The following is an 11,141-nucleotide window of genomic DNA, read 5'->3' as shown; positions in this document are numbered from 1 at the left end:
CTTTGAATGTTGAACTGTGTCCATGTACATACAGAACAGAACAAACATACTTGTGATTAAAAAGTACATTAATTTGATCAAAACTTATTTCAGTAAATTAAAAATTGTAAAATCAAGTCTTCATTTGACACGAACGTAACTTGAGGCATAATGCACAGGCTGGTCTGGGTTTTTCTCCTAGAAATGCACTTCAGGTTGTCCATTAGTTCTGCAATATATAAACCCCATGGTAAAAGGTCTCGAGACCTCCCACGAGGCACAAATCAGACCGCGCGGCGTTGCAGCGGCTGTTTCTAATACGAACTACTAAAAATGTTACTCGGGCAATTCACGTTGAAAGAATGATTATAGTTTTAAGTTATGTCAACACAACAACGGTTATAGTAAAGTCTTTTTTATTCGAAAAATCATTCTCATGTCCAGCTGCCTGGTGGGGTGGCGCCCTACCGCCCCCTAGTGGACTAAGTCAGACCACCCACACACTTCTAGATTTAAAGCTTTCGTGACTGCTAGGATCCATACTCTTTGGTTCTATTGGGTAAAGTCACGTAGGTGAAAATAAAATAACAAAAAATCACGACGTTTCGGCCACAACACAAGCGGCCTTCATCAGGTGAAGGGACGAGACTGTCTGGAGGACAGCGCTGGAGTGAGAGAAGCCACGCTTAGATCACGACCTTTAAGCTGTGTGAGAAGAAAAAGACCAAGCGCCTTGACAAAGGAATTAGCATATAATTTAGCATTGAAATGGCTCATTGAAATAACTAAGTTAAAGTATACACATCGTCAGAGGTGCCCCTTGACAAAGCAATTAGCATAGAATTTAGCATTGAAATAGCTGAGTGATTAGCTTGTAACTGGTCACAGAAATAGCTATGTTAAAGTCAGAGCATATTTCACGTAAACAAAACGTGCCAATAAGTTACTGCTTCAGCACACTGGTTGTGTATTGGATAGTAAACCCAGAACATTTACCATTATAGTATGATGTTACGCTGATTATTACAACCAGCTTCATCAGGCGATTTGCCATAATTGTGAAGAAGTATTCCTGTTTCCGTCTATGAAGTCAACTCAGCCTTAAATGAGTACTTGGTGCAGGGTGTGAACATCGCCACTTGGGAGACAAATGCGGCCGGGCGTGGTGTTTGGCCACCCACCCCATCGTGTGCTGGGCCGGCCTTCATAGGTGTTGGCTCCCAGCGATTGCCCCGAGTCTGTTAAGGCTATACGGGGGTCTTTGTGTGTATGAGATGCATGCGAGTGTGTGTGTATGAGATGTGTGTGTATGTGATGTGTGTGTGTGTATGAGATGTGTGTGTGTATGAGATGTGTGTGTGTGTATGAGATGTGTGTGTGTATGAGATGTGTGTATGAGATGTGTGTGTGTATGAGATGTGTGTGTGTATGAGATGTGTGTGTGTGTATGAGATGTGTGTATGAGATGTGTGTGTGTATGAGATGTGTGTGTGTGTATGTGATGTGTGTGTGTGTGTATGAGATGTGTGTGTGTATGAGATGTGTGTGTGTGTATGAGATGTGTGTGTGTATGAGATGTGTGTGTGTGTATGAGATGCGTGTGTGTGTATGAGATGTGTGTGTGTATGAGATGCGTGTGTGTATGAGATGCGTGTGTGTGTATGAGATGTGTGTGTGTGTATGAGATGTGTGTGTGTATGAGATGTGTGTGTGTATGAGATGTGTGTGTGTATGAGATGTGTGTGTATGAGATGTGTGTGTGTGTGAGATGTGTGTGTGTATTAGATGTGTGTGTGAATGAGATGTGTGTGTGTGTATGAGATGTGTGTGTGTATGAGATGTGTGTGTGTGTATGAGGTATGTGTGTGTATGAGATGTGTGTGTGTATGAGATGTGTGTGTATGAGATGTGTGTGTATGAGATGTGTGTGTGTGTATGAGATGCACTGCTGTATAATAATGTACTACTCACTACTGAGTACACAGACAGTCCCCACTGTGTTCACAGCTACCACCCCAGCGCACGCATAAACTCAACTCAGTCATTAAAAATGTTAAGTTATGTTTAGCAAACAATAGTCATTGCAACGTTATACTTGAATCTAATAACAAGTTTAAGGCACAGCTGTATAATAATGTACTACTCACTACTAACCACAGTCCCCACTGTGTTCACAGCTACCACCCCAACACACACTCACACAGTGCGCTAACCACTGCACCACCGCTCCCCACACACACACAGTGTGCTAACCACTGCACCACCGCTCCCCACACTCACTCACACAGTGCGCTAACCACTGCACCACAGCACCCCACACACACGCAGTGCGCTAACCACTGCACCACCGCTCCACACACACACACGCAGTGCGCTAACCACTGCACCACCGCTCCCCACTACACACACAGTGCGCTAACCACTGCACCACCGCTCCCCACACACACACAGTGCGCTAACCACTGCACCACCGCTCCCCACGTCCACCACAACCTGGCACCCGATGATGTATCGATCGGCTCGGCTCACCGTGTCTGCTGCACCACGTGACGAGGCTGCTGCACCACGTGACGAGGTGCAGGACGAAGAGTTTCCGCATCCCCATTCACTCCACGCCAAGTCACCTGCAGAGAAAATCGATTTAAATTTCGATTAACTATACTCGCGCCGATTCATAATGGGATAACATTAGGAATCGATTATAGTAGAGTTACGGATGTATGAGTCGATTTCCATTGGGATAACATGGGAATCGATTTATTTGTGACTTAGGCTAATAAAATCGATTTGCATTGGGATAACATGGGAATCGATTTATTTGTGGCTTAGGCTAATAAAATCGATTTGCATTGGGATAACATGGGAATCAACAGTGGTCTAAAACGAACCTACATTAATCGATTCCTACTGTGTAGCCGTGGGAATCGACCACGTTTGCCGATCACGTGTGTGGGCGTGGTCTCTCAACGTCAATCAACCAGGTAGGGCGTTGACTGGTGGAGAGTTTGGGATCTGATTGATTGATTGCTTCTGTGGACAGGTGTCTTTTATACAGGTAACGAGCTGAGATTAGGAGCACTCCCTTTAAGAGTGTGCTCCTAATTTCAGCTCGTTACCTGTATAAAAGACACCTGGGAGCCAGAAATCTTTCTGATTGAGAGGGGGTCAAATACTTATTTCCCTCATTAAAATGCAAATCAATTTATAGCATTTTTGACATGCATTTTTCTGGATTTTGTTGTTGTTATTATATCTCTCACTGTTCAAATAAATCTACCATTAAAATTATATTTCTTAAAATTATATTTCTTTGTCAGTGGGCTAACGTACAAAATCAGCAGGGGATCAAATACTTTTTTCCCCTCACTGTAAACCCCAATGATCCGATCGAAATGAGGGATTTTGATCGGATCATTGGGAGGCCACGTGTCACTACCACCCCCCCCAACAGTCATGAGCAGCACCTCCCCACACGCCCTGCCACCGAGAAAAATGTTTCACGTACGAGAGTGAAACTGATATTTTCATTCTCAGCTGGAATTTAGCCAAATGCAATACGCTTGAAAAACCTGGTTTAAAATCACAAGCAAGTTGCCTGAATTTCAAACCCATGGTCTCAGCGGTACAGCTCGGTGCTCTTGGCAGGCTGAGCCAACCGGTCACTTCATCGCAAGCAACCGGAAGCATCAAGGTTGTCAATGCCGTGCGCGTCGTCCTAATGGGGAGCGGCAGTGTGGTGGCTTGCAACGCTGTGTTGCGAACCCAGTGAACAGAGTTCAATTCCTCCCCACTCACGACCAATAACGGTGCCGAATATTTAAACCGCTTTCCATGGGTCGGCATGGCTTTAAATGAGTACCTAGTGCAGTGTGATCGTGGTGGTGGTTGTGATGGTGGTGATGATCATGGTTGTGATGATGGTGGTGGTGATGGTATCTCTATGGGTCTCTGTGAGTCCCTGAGCCTCTATCGGTGTCTACGAGTCTCAGTCACTCTGGGTCTATATGGGTCTCTATGAGTCTCTACGGGTCTCTACGGGTCTCTGTGTGTCCCTGTGGGTCTCTGTGAGTCTCTGTGTGTCTGTTGGTCTCTGTATGTCTCTGTGTGTCTCTGTGGGTCTCTGTGTGTCTCTGTCGGTCTCTGTGTCTCCCTGTGGGTCTCTGGTGGCCGGGCCTGCTGTTGGCCACCCACTGCTCGTGTGCTGTGCCAGCCTTCATAGACGCTGCTACTCGCCAACAGCAATTGCCTCAACAGTCTGTTATTTCAAGTTTCATTTCAAGTTTTCATGTATTAGGTATAGCCCTGTGACATGGGAATAAATAGGGGTCACCCACCTAAGTTAATTATAAACGTGGGAGCGTTATACGCATTAGTTCGCTATCACGACATACAGTACCCTGGTGTCTACAAACTAAGTTGCCTCTGTGGTAGTAGTTACATTGGAGAAACCAAACGCAATGTCTCGGGCCGCATTCGTGAACACAAAGCAGACCTTAAACACGGTAGGACCAACACCTCGGCCATGGCAGATCACTGTTATAATTCAGTAGGCTCACATGACATTGACTTCTCCAAGACAGAGGTTCTTTGCAATACATCTGGCTACCATGAGAGATTTGTTCATGATGCTATCCACATATACAAACACAGAGACAATTTCAACCGAGAAGATGGACTCTGGCTTAGCAATCATTGGAAGGATTTATTTCAGGTCTTAATTGATTGTTCACGCTTACGGTGGCTTTCAGACAGCATAAATTAATTTTTCGTCTCCCCCCTCCTCTTTTCAGAACATAGATGGACTCTTGATTTAAAGCTTTCGTGACTGCAGTAATTCATATTCTTAGCTCTTTCGGTAAAGTCACGTTGAAGGGAAACAATAAAACAATAAAATATATATAAAACACAATATATATTTTATTATTTTATTGTTTCCCTTCAACGTGACTTTACCGAAAGAGCTAAGAATATGAATTACTGCAGTAACGAAAGCTTTAAATCAAAACATCAACAGGCTGATGTGCCACATCTCCTCCTTCAAGAAGTCTCACTGCCCTGCGATGTTGTGTCCACACAACCCAAACTACGGAGTGCCTGGTGGTAAACCGCTGTGCTGTAGCCTGCGCCCCTCCAGTGGAGGAGGAACAGTAAAACCTCGCTGATGCTCTCCTGAAGCACTCCTGTTGCGCAACAATCATTGAGACTAGTTGCACGTGCATCGATTGTAAAACCCCGTTCCGTTTCAGGAAGTGGGGACAGTTGGTGCCGTGTGCTCGTTTCACGTCGGGGTGCCACTAAAGGCGCAGGTCCCACTCCTGAGTGATCGGTTACGCGACGCTCTTTTGCACGAATAATCAATCTCTTGCAATTTAATTTAATTATTTAAATCTTTCGTGACTGCAGCGATTCATATTCTTTGTTCTTTCGGTAAAGTCACCACGTAGAAGGGAAACAATAAAATAATAAAAAACATAAAACAATAAAATTCTTACGACGTTTCGACCGCAACACAAGCAATCATCGTCAGGTGTGAAAACCACAGCAAGAACATTTAACTCGTAATCTCGTAGTCACTTACATGTTAATATCGCCTGATGATGTCACTTACATGTTAATATCGCCTGATGATGTCACTTCCCTCTTAATGTCGCCTGATGATGTCACTTCCTGCTTAATGTCACCTCATGATGTCACTTCCCTCTTAATGTCACCTGATGATGTCACTTCCCTCGCATTCAATGCAAACATGTCCAGGGCCCCGAGCCCGCCACTTCCGTCTGAAATGTCCAATGCGCCCATCGCAGAAAGCTGGTGCTACACACAGGTAACTTGTTCCCCTGTGGCCAATCACATTCAACGGGTCTCCGTCTTGTGCCGGTCAAAGTATGCGCATGGCTAATGCATTTAACTTTTACACGTTTTTTGTTCATCACAAAGCCATCCAAAATGGTTTCATAATTATGTGTAAGTGCAATTATGGATTATCATTGTACAGGCTATTTTTGTACATCAGATTGCAAAGTTCATAGAATTGCACTAACAACATTATACTAGATAATTGTCTCTGATTTTGACTGGTAGTGTATTTTTACAAAAGGGGCAGCAGTTTTTATCAAATAAAAAAATAAAAAGGCCTTTTATTGCACACTCTAATCTATGACATGTTGAGACTTGTTGTGTTAACGCTGTGCAGTAATGAACACGCAAGGTAATCCCAGAACACTAATAAGACCCTTTCATTTACAGTAATGTTTCTTTCCTTATAGACAGTTTGTGTTTTTTAGCACAATATTCAGATGTGTGGGTGAAATACTTGAGGGTGTGTCAATGGTCATGTATTTATGGTAATGAATGAGCTTTATAGCTGTTATGTGCTCGTGTGTTTCAGGTTAAGGTCGTAAAGTTCTCTTATATGTGGACCATCAACAATTTCAGCTTCTGTCGTGAAGAAATGGGCCAAGTTCTCAAGAGTTCTACATTTTCAGCAGGCACCAATGATACATTGAAATGGTACAGTAAATTCTGGCTATTTTATGACATTAAAAAATCACAATGCTCACAGAGGTGCTTTACTAGAACAATGTTGCATAGTGCATGTTTTAGTTCATACTATATTGTTTTAGTAATGTAGTCTGCGCGTACATACACACCTAATATGTCTTGTTTATATGTTCAATCAGGTGCCTACGCATAAACCCCAAGGGTTTTGACGAAGAGAGTAAAGATTACCTATCGTTGTACTTGTTATTGGTCAGCTGTCCCAAGAGTGAAGTCTACGCCAAGTTCAAGGTTTCTATTCTTAATGCCAAGGGAGAGGAAACCAAGGCTATGGGTGAAACTACTTGTATTTAAGTATCAATTCACGTCATATGTGTATTTGGTAACAGGATTATATCATAATCAGCCATTATTTATCGACTGCTTGAAACATTTTATAAACCTTACGAACACCATCCCTCATCCTTCACATGAGCTGATCTAATATCTCCTTGTCTACGTTTGACATCGTCTTGGGCATGTACTCTACTTTTCTTCCTATTCGACCACTAGTCTCACCCATCAACCATCCCATTTAGCGATGTGTCCTGTCCAAGCCCAATCTATATTTACAACAGTGAATATGATGTCTCTAATTTGCCGTTTTGATTTGACCAACGTGTTCCTCTTTCAGTTTCTCACTGTAATTCTCAACTTACTTCTCTCCATGCTTTGTGTATTTTTTAGTTTTGTTCCATTTGTCAGTGTTTCTATTTGTAATCAGTGTTTCATAGTAGGTGATATGCACTAGATTGGAATCTTTCATCCTGTAGCACATTGCAACTTTTCATTATCAAATTCATATTCCAAAAGTGCTCTTGATCCTGTTCCACCTTCAGAAGTTGCCATTATGCATATTTTTTGTGTCTTCCACGATATTGACCCTCCAATAATAATTTTATTTTGCTTAGTGTACCTGGACATTGTCATTCACGGACATTTCTTTTCCTAGTTTTACAATCTTCACCATGTGTTATTCCGTTGTGATTTATCAAGTGACGGCTTTATTTGTTCTGCTTGCACTCACTGTTTATTACAACTTCATTATTTTTGTTTGTATTCTCATCCATTTTTTTATTCATTTCTGGTGGTTTTACAAAGGTTGGCATTTTCATCCCATTTCACACTTCTCCTTTACCTTGCTTTAGTGGTTCATATTGTTTGTTTTATAATTGCCTTATTACTTTCAGGATACTCTTTCAATGCGCGATAACTATTTTAAGTGATGACATCCATACATTTACTGTGCTTTGCTAAGGCTATTAACATTTTTCTGAGAGTCTAAATCTATCTTTTTGTTTTTAACTTTCATGTTTTTTTCTTATTATTTGCTTTGGTGTTGTCTTTGGTAATGTTAACATGTAACTCACGTCACACAACCATGTTTACAAAGACAAGCATTATGAATACACAAACACATTCACGTAATCCATATGAACTATATCTTCATACACTTAAATCCAGGGCTGATTTTCATCTACCTTGAAGTTAAAAGCTAAACTGAACTATTTTTATTTTACCAGGCAAGGCCCACTGAGCTACAGTGTGGGAAAAAAGTATTTGATGCCCTGCTGATTTTGTACGTTTGCCCACTAACAAAGAACTGATCAGTCTATAATTTTAATGGTAGGTTTATTTGAACAGTGAGAGACAGAATAACAACAACAAAATCCAGAAAAACGCATGTCAAAAATTTTATAAATTGATTGGCATTTTAATGAGGGAAATAAGTATTTGACTCCCTCTCAATCAGAAAGATTTCTGGCTCCCAGGTGTCTTTTTTACAGGTAACGAGCTGAGATTAGGAGCACACTCTTAAAGGGAGTGCTCCTAATCTCAGCTTGTTACCTGTATAAAAGAAGCAATCAATCAATCAGATTCCAAACTCTCCACCATGGCCAAGACCAAAGAGCTCTCCAAGGATGTCAGGGACAAGATTGTAGACCTACACAAGGCTGGAATGGGCTACAAGACCATTGCCAAGCAGCTTGGTGAGAAGGTGACAACAGTTGGTGCGATTATTCGCAAATGTAAGAAACACAAAAGAACTGTCAATCTCCCTCGGTCTGGGGCCCCATGCAAGATCTCACCTCGTGGGGTTGCAATGATCATGAGAACGGTGAGGAATCAGCCCAGAACTACACGGGAGGATCTTGTCAATGATCTCAAGGCAGCTGGGACCATAGTCACCAAGAAAACAATTGGTAACACACTACGCCGTGAAGGACTGAAATCCTGAAGCGCCCGCAGGGGGCCCTGCTCAACAAAGTACATATACATGCCTGTCTGAAGCTTGCCAATGAACATCTGAGTGATTCAGAGGACAACTGGGTGAAAGTGTTGTGGTCAGATGAGACCAAAATGGACCTCTTTGGCATCAACTCAACTCGCCGTGTTTGGAGGAGGAGGAATGCTGCCTATGACCCCAAGAACACCATCCCCACTGTCAAACATGGAGCTGTAAACATTATGCTTTGGGGGTGTTTTTCTGCTAAGGGGACGGGACAACTTCACCGCATCAAAGGGAAAATGGACGGGGCCATGTACCGTCAAATCTTGGGTGAGAACCTCCTTCCCTCAGCCAGGGCATTGAAAATGGGTCCTGTATGGGTATTCCAGCATGACAATAACCCAAAACACACGGCCAAGGCAACAAAGGAGTGGCTCAAGAAAAAGCACATTAAGGTCCTGGAGTGGCCTAGCCAGTCTCCAGACCTTAATCCCATAGAAAATATGTGGAGGGAGCTGAAGGTTCGAGTTGCCAAACGTCAGCCTCGGAACCTTAATGACTTGGAGAAGATCTGCAAAGAGGAGTGGGACAAAATCCCTCCTGAGATGTGTGCAAACCAGGTGGCCAACTACAAGAAACGTCTGACCTCTGTGATTGCCAACAAGGGTTTTGCCACCAAGTCCTAGGTCATGTTTTGCAGAGGGGTCAAATACTTATTTCCCTCATTAAAATGCAAATCAATTTATAACATTTTTGACATGCGTTTTTCTGAATTTTGTTGTTTTTCTGTCTCTCACTGTTCAAATAAACCTACCATTAAAATTATAGACTGATCATTTCTTTGTCAGTGGGCAAACGTACAAAATCAGAAGGGGAATCAAATACTGTTTTCCCTCACTGTACATAGCTCTTTTTCAGAAGTGCCCCGGCCACAAACGATAGCTTAACGAGATCGCTTATTGTGTGGAAATGTATAGCAGCCAAATACTCTGGATTTTTATAAATATGGAGGGAAAAACCGGAAGACCTGGATAAAAATACATGCAACCACAAGAACATGCAGATTACAAATATACAGGCATCAGGGTTGAGATTGAACCCATGACCTATATACCAGGCGAGGTAGTTGACTGCCACCGTGGCGCAGGGCTTTAGAATACATTGCTGTCTTTACACTTTGAAAATAGAATTAAGTTTTTTTTTTCCCATTACATGAAATTACCACAGTTTATTTTAAGAACTGGTGAGTATTGTTTGAAATCTATTTTTTTACAGAGAGCCCACGAGCATACCGCTTTTTCCAAGGAAAAGACTGGGGATTTAAAAAAATTCATTCGAAGAGATTTTTTGCTTGATGTATCTAATAGCTTGCTTCCAGATAACAAACTGACACTCTTTGGTGAAGTAAGTATGACATGCTGCAGCTAATGTGTAATTTTCTATTTTATTCATTACAATTGCACAGTTGGAGTCAATATTCTATTTAATTGAAGATTGTAATAATTACTTTCCCTATTCCATACAAGGAAATTGTTAACATGAGTTTTACAAGCACTTTTTTCCTCCACTGATGCTAGAGTTAACATAGCACAACAATTAAATAATCAAGCATAATTTTTTTTAGGTTTTCTCCCTCTGGATAGTGTTTATATTTAAACCTTGACATTTTTATAAACTAGAATGTCAGGTGTTACATAAAGTGTTTTGTTTAAATGTCGCCACATGAATTCCTTTTCCTATTCTCGGACATCAGCCAGTTTGATGTAAATGTTTCTTGTCCTTAGGGGGGTCCTTTTAATCAGCCAGATTTACATTTTTTACCTTTAAAATCCTTTACAAAATACAAGCATTTTTGAGAATGAAAGGAAGCACATCAAGAAGGGCTGTTCACTTCCTCTGTTGTTGTGCAGAACCCATAATTAGGGGCCTCACTACCTGTTTAAACTGTTTATACAGTGTAAAATAACTTGACAAAAATATAGAATGAAAATTGATTAATATGAAAAACATTTCACGGACCACTATTTTGGCATTCACAACACTTGTTCTGATATAGGATGTCTGTGCAGATTTGCTTGCTTGATTGAACCAAAGCCTACATCTTCATGCAAAATGTGTAGTTAAGTGAGGATTTGTAAAAAAAAAATCATCAAATGCCTTCTCAAAGCTGGTTGATGTCTATGCAGGTTAGTGTGGTGCAGGATTCCGTGAACATTTCTGGACAATCCAGCATGAGTACATTGAAAGTGCCAGATTGCCGGCTGGCAGTTGACTTCGGGGAGATCTGGGACAATTCCCGCTTCACTGACTGCCTGCTTCGTGTTGGTGGCCAGGAGTTTAAAGCACACAAGGCCGTATTGGCAGGTCTGTGCCACAACAAGCAACACATGCGTCG

At 41.9% G+C, this 11,141-nt stretch overlaps 1 long non-coding RNA gene across 2 annotated transcripts; it reads left to right on the top strand.

Annotated features, from left to right (window-relative positions):
• The first annotated feature begins 5,720 nt into the window (after positions 1-5,720).
• LOC142917079 (uncharacterized) lies at positions 5,721-10,335 on the top strand. Of its 2 annotated transcripts, XR_012936862.1 has the most exons (4): positions 5,721-5,803; positions 6,368-6,489; positions 6,660-6,811; positions 10,022-10,335. It is a non-coding gene; the product is annotated as an uncharacterized LOC142917079 (long non-coding RNA). The 2 variants fall into 2 exon arrangements; XR_012936861.1 differs by lacking the exon at positions 10,022-10,335 and having other exon boundaries at positions 6,660-7,165.
• The last annotated feature ends 806 nt before the right edge of the window (positions 10,336-11,141 follow it).

This window comes from Petromyzon marinus, unplaced genomic scaffold, assembly GCF_048934315.1.
Source record: "Petromyzon marinus isolate PM22_M1 ecotype Great Lakes invasive population unplaced genomic scaffold, UKy_Petmar_22M1.pri1.0 PM_G_Scaffold_41, whole genome shotgun sequence".
In the NCBI taxonomy this organism is placed as follows: Eukaryota; Metazoa; Chordata; class Hyperoartia; order Petromyzontiformes; family Petromyzontidae; genus Petromyzon; species Petromyzon marinus.
The sequence above is the reverse complement of the archived record's forward strand: the minus strand, read 5'-3'. Positions and strand labels throughout refer to the sequence as shown.